The sequence below is a fragment of the Arachis stenosperma genome, chromosome 9, assembly GCF_014773155.1.
Source record: "Arachis stenosperma cultivar V10309 chromosome 9, arast.V10309.gnm1.PFL2, whole genome shotgun sequence".
Lineage (NCBI taxonomy): Eukaryota > Viridiplantae > Streptophyta > Magnoliopsida > Fabales > Fabaceae > Arachis > Arachis stenosperma.
The window spans coordinates 8,562,730-8,571,554 of NC_080385.1; positions in this window are offsets into that span (position 1 = coordinate 8,562,730).

An 8,825-nucleotide genomic window follows, 5' to 3' on the forward strand; every position below is an offset into this window, starting at 1 on the left:
TCAGCCTAACAGTAGTGATGGTTGGAGTTTTCTCAAATGCATACAGAAGAACAAAAACAAAACACAATCAAATGTAGTGCAAGAATAGAATTAACAAAGTTCGGCATTCTAAATTACTTATGTAATACAACACAGCTTGCCTATCAGTATCCCACTTCAACAATTCAGCAATAGACAATAAATCTTTCGAATTCAACATCTTAAAAAGAAATTCTATAATAATGTCATAATCAGAAAACCTATCATCAACATCCAAAACATGAACTGGTTCGGGACACCACGACAAGGGAAACCTCTCCTCAAGATGCTTATTTATGTAAAAAGGGAAATCTTCCTTTGCACTCCTCACCTTAACAAACATGGTTTTGAAGTTCTTAAAGGATGATATATACAAAGAAAAAATTGAACGACTAGGATGGCTACTCAGATTGACCCACAACCCACGCCCAATTCCTTTATCTTGGAATAAAGAAAATAACAGCATAAGAGAAGGAGGATGTTCTAACACGTCCATCAACACCTGGAAAGCCCTGACAAGTCTCCAGGAATTTGGATGCAGTTGGGTTGGAGCATAATTTAGCCAATATAATACACCACACTCGAAATCAGTAAAGGGAAGCCTAACACCTAACTCTGTAAACAAGAAGCTATACATGTAAAAGTAAGACCAGTCATACAAACGTTCGCAAACACGATCATCCCTCTTGCACGGTAAAATTTCTATCCTAATCTGACTACCCTCCCTAACCCATATATCCAAACCCAGCATTTTCATAGACTCCTCGTCATCAAACTGAGAAACGTGACTCTTAACTCTAGAATCAACCCAATTACAAGGATTATTTTTGTCAACCACAACCTTTCCTTTCTCCATCAATAGAAGCAAAAGAGAAGTCAAGCAAGAAGTAACAGCACAAAGAAAAAAAATTAACACTCACCTTTTTTACTCATTCTGTGACAAGGCAAAGAGATTACCCAGGAAATCCACAATGTCAAAAAATTAAAGCAAAGGTTACAAGCACAGTTAACACGGCAATGGGTAAATGATTACAAATGAAAGGTTTTTAAATCTCAGCCCTTCAAAAAAGATTTGTAACTCACGTTACAATCCAACGGTCAGGAGTCCCTAGGAATGTGCACCACGTTTCACATCAATCAGTCAAATAGGCACGAGAAGCAAAACATACATTAAATGCAAAGCCGTTTCAAATTCCGTACAGAACTAAGCCGAGTTTGGGGGTTACCGTATACTAACACGACATAATATCTAAAGCCGAGGTATATGCGAACTTTAAGCTCGCTTTCGTTCCTTCCAAACCAAGGCAAGCTTGGGGGCTATGATACGTACCGTATATCTCGGCCACCAAATAATAAACAAACCACATAATTCAGAATGCAACGGAAAGGTTGGATATGAAGTTTGAACAGTCAACGGTTATCAACAAAACAACTCCCCACAAACGGCACTCACTATCTAAACCAAGAATCTCGGAATAATTCTGGCAATCGCAAAATATTCATCCATTTAACCGAGTACTTAACCTCGGCAGCAAGTTCAACAAAATTTATTTTGAATGCTCTTTAATATATTCTCTATAAGACCTCCTCTAACTTAAGTGTCGAAATAATTTTTGTAAGTATTTTCACCGCAGTATTTGAGCCAGGCCGACATATAGCTCACCCCTCTTAAAAGCAACATACTGCTCACAGAAACCGTTATAACTCGGACACTCTCACACAAAAGAATCATTAATATTTTACAATTGTCTTTATTTTAAAAAATCTTTTTCCATCTTGAAGATATGCTAAACGGGTCTTACTCTTACATATAGGCATTCAATAAATTAAATCTCCAGTTCTTTTATTTAAATAAATTGTTTAAATTATTGTAACAAAATATATTATCTCTTAATTTCATCCAAATTAAAAAATTTAATTTTATATTCACTGACTATGAAATTGAAAACAATTTTTTTACCTCAATTATTTCACGGCTATTGCCAACAAAATTGAAGAATAAAGTATTGGTTATCAACAAAATTAAAATATAATCTATAAAAATATAGTTTATTCTACAATGATTTAAAATACAAAATGATTTTTTATTTAAATAAAAAAAAACTCAGATCGCTTCACCAAGTTTCCTTGTTGCAGTATTTTGTAAATAGGTCCTATAATAAAATTAAAATTAAAATTTGTGATTTAATAACCAACTTAGACAATAAATAAATTGATTATATAAGTTATATATATATTAAAATTAGTTATTAAAATTATTTATTAGTATAAAATATATATTAAAATATAAAATATATTTAAAAATAAATTAAATAATATATATTTATATATAAATATATAAAAATTAATTTTAGTGATTAATTTTAATTTATAAATAATATTTTTTAACTTAAACAGGTTTTATTATAAACTCTTCCAACTTATACAGTTATACCTACTTTTCACAAAGGCACAAAATCAGCTCTATGCGTCATGTTTTAATTGGTTAGTCATGTTTTAATTCGTTACAACTCTTAACTTCGTGATGAAGTATCCCCAAAGAAGAGTAAACTACCATTTGTACCCACAAAAGTTGAAAACACTGACATATCTACCCATAAAAAAAGAAAATTACCATTTGTACCCAAAAAAAATGATTTTTATAAGCAAAATTATCCAAATCCTAAAAAATTATCTAAAAATCCTAAAATACCCTTATCTTCACCATCACACCACCTCCTTCAACCAATCCCCTTTCTAATCCTAACTCTCTTCACCCAGCCACCACTCCTCTTTCCCTTTCTAACACACTCTCACCATTACTTTCCACTCAATCCCCATCGCTGCTCCAATGGCTCCTTGCCACACCCTCCTCTCTTTCATCCTCACAGTCATAGGCCGCTTCCCCGGAGAAGAAGAGCACCTTCATGGTGCAAGTACACCATGAAGCCAAGCCCTCCATCTTCCTAACCCACAAGCACTGGTACGCTTCCCACTAAACACTCCATCATCCTCATCTACTCATCACCTTACCACCACCACCACCACCACTAACCCCAAATTGCCTCTGTTTCTCTTCTTGTAGCCTCCAGTGTCAGTGTCAGTGACCACCCCTCCTTCTCTCCTTCCCTGTCTCGCTCTTGCCGACCAGAGGACCTTCGCACCCACCCCCGCCGCTGCTTCGCCGCCGTTACCAACCCTAGAGACGCAGTGCCCCCTTCTCCTCTTTTCACCGCCGACCACCCTCACCTACTGGGGCTACCTTCTCCTCATCACCGAACCAGTGCCCCTGACGGGCCACCGCACCAGTCGCCACCACCGCGGTCCCTTTGCGAACCAAATTCGCAGTGAGCTCTCTCTCTCTCTCTCTTTCTATCTCTTTCACCATTTTTCTTTTCTCCCAGAAAAAGTGAATCCAAATACATGAGGCTTCTGTGTTTGATTGTTCAGATTTGATCCTCTCTCCTCACTCTCTTCTCACCTTGGATCTATGTTCTTTTTTGCCCTATTTCTATTAGCTTTCTCCATGACACTCTTTTCAATGTTTTGTTCCCTCAAACAGCTTCAGATTCCGCTGAAACCAAGATCCAATTTTGACTCTCACCCATTGTCATCTATTTCAAATTCTTCTCTGGATTGATTTTGATTCCTCCAAAGGTGAAGGTTATGGTGATGAAGGAGTGGAAATGAGGTGATTTATGGCAGAGGTGGTTTGTGGCAGAGAAATGGAGGTTAGATCGGAGAGTGTTCATGTGATGCGAAGAGAGAGATGGGGGATGATGGTAGCAGTGGTAATGATAAGGGTATTTTGGGGTTTTTAGATAATTTTTTAGGGTTTGGATAATTTTGCTTGTAAAAATCATTTTTCATGGGTACAAATGGTAATTTTCTTTTTCTATGGATAGATATGTCAGCGTTTTCAACTTTTGTGGGTACAAATGGTAGTTTACTCCCCAAAGAATTAATCTTACTCCCGGCTTTCTATGCTTTGCAAATTGTCCAACATCTTCACATAACACCAAAAATCATCCGATCCTTCTTTGTTCATTTTTGTCAATCTTCTCTCCGCTCTCCATCTCTTTGTCGTTTACTCACAGGTCATAGAAGTGGTAACTAATTAAGAATGGAGAATAATCTAATAGTAAAGAGTATTGTGAAAGAGAGTACTATTTACTCTAATTAATTAAAAATAATGTTAATAGAATAAAACTATTATTTTAATTAGTTGAGTGCTTATTATGGTTATTAATTGTAACAAAGGTATTTTTATACTCATAAAAAGAAGTGTTTAGTTTTAAGAATAAAAAAATTTAATATTTTATCATACCACTTTAATATTTTACATGTTTATTTATATCCAAATGCTAAAATTTGACAAACTTAATTATTGAGTTAATATAATATGATTCAGCAATTAAATTGGAAAATAAATCATCATATATAAAAAAGTCATTTGATTGTAAGATAATAATACTTGGTGCAAATAAATAGATTACCCAAATGCATATATAGACAAATTCTAACATCGAGTCATAATTAGGGCTGCATACGGATCGGATCGGATTGGATATAGTCTAAAATTCTATCTGATCCGTACTGTATTTATTGGATCGGATCAGATACGTTATCGACATTTTTTCAGGCATACTTACGGATCGAATCGGATCGGATATCGGATATATCCGCATAATTAAAAAAAAATATATTTTGAGATTTTGTTTGCTTGTTTTTACCAAAAAAAATCCAGAAAATTTATTTTTTACCTGTTTAAATCTATTTACTCCTAAAATATTATCAATAAAAGTTCTCTTGAATAACAAAAACAAAATAATAACACAAGATTTAAGTTTAATTATTCTAAGTTGAAGTACAACATAAAAAATTAAAAACAAGATATCATAAAATTCATATAATATTAATAACACACTAAAATTCATATCATATTAGGGTTTACTTTCTTAAACTATGCTATTTATATGAGATATGCGGATATGCGGATTTGCGGATCGGATCCACGGATATCACTGCCAAATCCATAATTCGATCCTACCATAGTGCGGATTGGATCCGATCCGATCCGATGGTTCTGCGGATCGAATAATATCCGCAAAATTCGGATCGGATGCGGATAATTACCGCGGATATGCGAATATTATCCGATCCGTGTGCAGCCCTAGTCATAATTTGAATGAAATGTTAACATCCTTTTTGTCGTTACTGTAGTAAAGTCCAATTAATGCCAAATCTAAATCAGTCATTTTAAAGGAACTACTTGATTTAAAGAATGAGGTGTGCTATGTATACAAGTATTTTTAATTTACAAATTATATGTGTTGGCCCAAATTTAAGAAAAAATACGCCCACCACTCTTTTAAATTGAGCGTCTAACGCACGCACCTTACAACATGTTCATTATGCCGCACTCTTTCTCTTCTTTCTCAATCAAAACGCAAACGTCAAAGATTCAAACGACATTCAAAACAAATTACGATTCTGCAAAGAGTAGAAGAAATCAAGAAGAAAAGATACAAATTTCCATAAAAAATCACCAGAAAAAACGAAGAAACATTATTCAAGGTACTGTTTTATTTTACTGTTCTTCTAATTTTTTTTAGATTGTTTCTGCCATGTGCCTCATCCTTAACCAGTAAAATATTAAAAGATTTCAAGAAGAAATATACTGTCTCCCCTCTGATATTGGGTGTATTTCTTAAATCATTTGACTGTATTTCTTAAATCTTTTGGGTGTATTTCTGTAATCCTTTGATTTATTTCTGTAACTGTTTGTGTGTATTTCTGTATATTTGGGTATATTTCTGAAGTTCTATTATCTTCAAAATAATTTTAAAGCTTGATTTCAGAAACCATACAAATCGAAAAAAACAGAAGGAGATCGAAGGCAAAGAGAGAACGCACGAAGGAGATCGAACAAATTTGGCAAGAAATTTGAAAAAAGAAACGAAATCTTTTGAAAATAAAAGTTATATATTCACGCGTTAATTGATTTGGATTGATTTAAAAGTCTGTTAAAGAGGTCCGTAACAGCGCGTTTATGAGGTTTCGTTTCCTTTAAACTTATAAAACTTGTAAAAACAAAACACTTATATGTAGAGATTAATCCTTAAAAAAATATATTATCCTTCTTAATAATTATATTGTTATTAGAATAGTTATTTTCATCTTTATTAGAACTCCCCACCGATCTATGGTAAAAAATAAATTTCAGATTATAATAAATAGATCAAAATATATTTTATTTTATATTTTAAAAAATAAAATATTTATTTGTGATTAAAATAAAGATATAGTATATTCATATAAAATGTCATCGAAAAGACCGATGGTTCTTTTTAAATTATTGTTTATTATTTTCCTATAAAATTTGAAGCTATTATAGTTTAAGAAAGTTTTCAAATGGTCCAAGACCACTTTTTTAAAACTCTGATGATCCATGTACGGTAAGATAGTAGGTGTTGTTTTTGTCTTGTAGCATGCAGTGAAATATCGTAAATGTTCCTGCAATAAAGTAAAAATTGAAGATAGAGGCAGTGATCCATGATCAGCTTAAAGTATAAAGGAAGCCAAGTTGCAGCTGAGCCAGTTGGATGAAAAGTTGTATCCTTTGGGCCCGCAAGAACATAATTGGCTGAATTTGGGCTTGTATTAAATTTTGGATTGGTTTTCTATTATGGGCCTTTTTGTTACTGTTGGATTGTTGGAATAGTGATGGTTATAGTGATGCAGTTAGGAAAAGAAACCGAAGCCCGTGATGAAAATGGTCCATGGAGGGAGGTTAGTGTAAGGAAAAGGGTTTATTTTTAAAACACAAAAATATTTTTAAAAATTTATTTTTATTAAAAAATATCAATAAAATTCATTTTTTCTATTTTTTAAAATATGTTTACTCTTAAAATAATATTAAACATATTTTTCTTAAATAATAAATTAAAATAATACAACATATATGATAATTATTAGTTGAAATAAAACATAAAAAGAATATTTATTTATTTATTTCTTTATTTTTGCGAATACGCGGATATGCGGATATCTACACAAAATCCGCAATATGATCCGATTCGATAGACTTGCGGATTAGATCCATATCCACAATTTTCGGATCGAATTTGGATAAACACAGTGGATATGCAGATCGGATCCAATCCATGAACACCCTTATTTTAGACTATAAAATCTATCCAATTTTTTATTAGTAGATAAACTCTTAGCTATTATAATTATGGTTAACTTAATCACCATAGTCATAACTTTATACTAAGAGTTTAATTTTAATACACCAATTGTGTAAAAGAGTTTTATACAGTTATGTAATTACATTCGTTATTTTGGATGATTATTTACGTGATTAATATGAAAGATAATTATTTTTATCGATGTAGTGTTATGTAATTGAATATACGTATAAAACTACTTTACAATGACAATACATTAAAATTAAATTCTTATACCTGAAAAATATGAAAGATCGTAACTTATGTAAGTAAAAAAAAAAAAAAAAAAACTAATTTGTAAGTTCAGAAACATATAAAACTAAGGCAAAACATATAAAACTAAGGGCATGAATAAGTTATAAGAAGACTTTCACATGTACCAGGCAACTTTACTGTCACATTGCTATGCCATGTACGGCTAAGTAGTAGGTTTATAGTTTGTCTTGTAGCAAGCATGAGAATTACAAAAGAACCCTTAAAATGATGGATGAAAAGACGAAAATACTCAGAAATAGTAGCCGCTAGGATAGGTAGCTAAGATGGAGAGGATCAAAGTTAGTGGACTGCGTCTTCATAGAGCCAGGGTGCAGTAAATAACAAAAAATTAAATTTTTGGTACTACTTATAATTAATATATTAAATCTATAATATTTTTAATTTTAATTTTTTATTATAATGAACTTATTCTAAAAGCATTTTATATTCGTATAATAATAAAAATATTAATTTTTTATGTATTTACCACATTAAAAATATAAAATAAATTATATTTTCGATAACTTTTAATGAAATATATTTTTGTCCAATTTTAATTAAAATGTTTTTTGCATACATAAAACAAAGAAGATCAGAGTACTTAATCTTATTTTAAAAATTGACAAAAACAAAATAATATATTTTAGAGTAAATTATTATTTTTGTTTCCAACGTTTAGGGTAAGTTCTAAAGTTGTTTTGAATCGTCGTATTTAAGTCCCTAACGTTTTAAAATTGGCTCAACGTTAACCTACCGTTAGAGATCCGTTAACAGAATTGACGGCGGGACAAATTGAGACGATTTTGAAACGTTAGATACTTAAATAGAACGAAAATGTTGGGGACAAAAACGATAGATAGGAATAAATTTTAATTTTATCTTTCAATAATTTCAATTTTTTACTGTATATAATATTTAATTATTTTTAATCATATCTAAGTAAATTACACTTAATCACACTACTTTCATTCCAAATAATTTTTTTTATATTTTTATATTAACTTATAACTTTAAGTGTAAAATTATAAAAAAAACAAAGTTATTTAGAATGAAAGTAATATGATTAAGTGTAATTTACTTAGATGTGATTAAAAAATAATTGAATACTATGTATAGTAAAAAATTGATATTATTGAAGGATAAAACTAAAATTTATTTTTATATATTATTTTTGTTCCCAACGTTTTTGTCCTATTTAAGTCCCTAATGTTTCAAAATCGTCTCAATTTTGTCTCGCCGTCAATTCTGTTAACGGTCCCTAACGGGCAGAACAACATTGAGTCAATTTTAAAACGTTAGGGACTTAAATAGGACACGATTAAAACATTAGGGACAACTTTA